Consider the following 2,967-nt stretch of genomic DNA (forward strand, 5'->3'; position numbering starts at 1 on the left):
TGGCTGCCTTCTGATAAAACCCTGTCAGTAGCCTCTTAGGAAGTTTCTCTTAGAGTGTGGTGTGTAAACTGAACTTGTCAGCATGAATGGAACTCAGCCTCATCTGGAAACCTAGCTCTCTCACTACAGACTGGCCTCGCCCCTTCTTGCTCATATTAGTGCTTCTCAAGGATGGAGATGGGGATGGCATGATGGAGAAGAATGTATGGGTCAGTGCAAACTTGTCATGGCACTTAGGAAACTACTGTGATGTGAGGGCCTATTAATGGTGACTCAGGGATGTCACCTCCCCTTTATTCTGTTTCAAAGTTTTCCTTAAAAATGTCCACCTGTACCCCACTAACCTCAATTGGCACACAGAAGCAAATGTATTGAGAATTCACCTCTTTATTGATAATAGAAGTGTGGAGGAGGTAAGGGTAGCATGGCAGCCCAGTATCAGCAGCACCAGAAGAACCCATTTCAAATCTGGCTCCTGAAGAAGGATAAATTCTAGGGCCCATCCAACAGTATGATGACCAGATGTTCCAGGGGAAGACTTGGTGGTGCATTTCTGCTGTCCTCTGATTTCTCCTACACTTGGCCCTCTTATTCTTAAACCAAACCTACAATGAGAGGGAAAAAACGATTGGTTTAGTATATTGAACAGTTAATGTCATAATAGAAAAAACACAACATGCAACTTTATATGCCACTGAGATTTTAAAATGCATCGTGAGTGTTCCGCCCTGTTTCCATCCTGCGGGCAGGCTTCTGGGCCCGCGGCGGTCACTGGCGGGGTCAGCAAGATAAGAAGTCTTGTGTGAAATGTGGTGGTTTCAGCAAGGCCTCAGTTTCCTTCCTTCAGCCCTTGTAATTTGGACATCTGCTGCTTTCATATTTTCATATATTACTGCAATAACACTCCACCATGTCGACCCTGCATTGCCTTATATCAGTGACACTGGTACAGTAGCTCCAGGAAAATGTTTGTTTGGGGCAATGCTAAATATCGCTGCAGTTTTATGCATTGCTACCATTTATGTTCGTTATAAGCAAGTTCATGCTCTGAATCCTGAAGAGAACCATATCATCAGATTAAACAAGGCTGGCCTTGTACTTGGAGTACTGAGTTGTTTAGGACTTTCTATTGTGGCAAACTTCCAGTGTTGACTTGCTCGTCAATTTTGCACAGTGGCAGTTTTGGCACTGATGTAGTACAGAAACTCCATTGGAACCCTGAGGACAAAGGTTATGCACTTCACATAATCAGTACTGCAACAGAATGGTCTATGTCATTTTCCTTCTTTGGTTTTTTCCTGACTTACATCCGTGATTTTCAGAAAATTTCTTTACGGGTGGAAGCCAATTTACATGGATCAACCCTCTATGACACTGCTCCTTGCCCTATAAACAATGAACGAACACGACTACTTTCCAGAGATTTATGATGAAAGGATAAAATATATCTGGATGATTATGATTCTCAGGGATTGAGGAAAGGCTCACAAAAGTTACTCATTCTGCTCTGAAATTTTCAACCAGTTCATCAAGGCCGACAGTGACACTGCTGAATACTGATAAGTAGGAAACATGAAATAAGCATTTCATAAGGTATTTTAAAGGATATCATGAAGAAAACTATTGAAAAACATTTATTCCTATACTTTTTTATCCCAGAAAATAAAACCAAAGGACTACAGTACAAAAAAAAATAAATAGAAATAAAAATAAAATGCATCGTGAGAAGATATTTCCTTTTTTAAAAACATTAATTTTTTTCATTGTACATGATTATGGGATACAGCTTGTTGCTTCAGTGCATGCGTATATGGTATAATGATCTAATCAGACTAGTTAGCATATCTTTTACTTAAATGTTTATCATTTCTTCATGGTTATAACATTCAAGATCCTTTTTTGTGGCTATCTCGAAATATACAGTATTATTAGTTATTGTCACTCTAGAGCACCAGAACTTCTCTTATTTTTTATTTTTTAAATTTTTATTGAATCAAAATGATTGTACATATTTTGGGGGTTCAACATTGAGATATGTTGATCAAATCAATATTACTAGCATATATATTGTTACAAATCATAATTATTCTTTATGCCCCTTGTCCAATATCACCCCACCCCTTCTCCCTTCCCCCTCCCCCCTCTAATTACCCTAGATTTCTTCTCTCCTTCTGGAAGAATAATGGTTACTCTGGTGATTTGTTGCCTAGATGATCTGTACAATGCTGAAAGGTGTGATGAGGTCCCCCAATATTATCATAGAGCAGATGCTTCTTCTGTCACTCTGAAATGGGCTTTCGGAAGAGAGACATCCTCCTCTTTTCTTGATCTCTGCTGGTGACTTATCCTTGTGAAAATGCCCTCCAGTGGCTGGTGGACCATCTGCGTGTTGGTTGTGGCTTCCAGCTGCTTTCGTGGCAGCCATGGTTATTGTGGTGGCTGTGGTGGGCCACACACATGGAGGTGATGTTTTTGGTATACTCCTTCAGTGCTGGTGGTGTGCCTGGTTATGGGAGGGGGTCCCGGTCCCCAACTCCAAGCCTCAGGTCCGTGAGCAGACCCCGAGGTACTGGCATGGTGTGTCTGGTTGTGGGAGGGGGGTCTAGTCCTCTTCTCCATGCTTTGGTTCCCCTGGCAGGACCTGGGTGCTGGCGCATTGTGCCTGGTTGTGGGAAGGGGCTCCGGTCCCCTTCTCCATGCTTTGGGTCCCCAGGCAGGCTCCAAGGCACTGGCATGGTGTGTTTGGTTGTGGGAGGGAGATCTGGTCCCCTTCTCCAGCCTCAAGTCGCCAGGCAGGCCCCGTGGTGCTCGTGTGGAGTACCTGGTTGTGCTAGTGGGGTCCGGTCCCCTTCTCCATGCCTTGGGTTCCTGGGTGGGTCCCAAATCACTGGCAGAGTGTGTCTGGGTTTGGGAGGGAGGTCCAGTCCCCTTCTCCAAGCCTCGGGTCCCTGGGTGAGCCCTGAGGCA

General features: G+C 43.8%; 1 pseudogene; it reads left to right on the forward strand.

The window, feature by feature from the left end:
• Positions 1–785: 785 nt before the first annotated feature.
• LOC134367466 (DNA damage-regulated autophagy modulator protein 2-like) lies at positions 786–1,634 on the forward strand (annotated as a pseudogene).
• Positions 1,635–2,967: the final 1,333 nt, after the last annotated feature.

The sequence above is a fragment of the Cynocephalus volans genome, chromosome X, assembly GCF_027409185.1.
Source record: "Cynocephalus volans isolate mCynVol1 chromosome X, mCynVol1.pri, whole genome shotgun sequence".
NCBI classification, from domain to species: domain Eukaryota; kingdom Metazoa; phylum Chordata; class Mammalia; order Dermoptera; family Cynocephalidae; genus Cynocephalus; species Cynocephalus volans.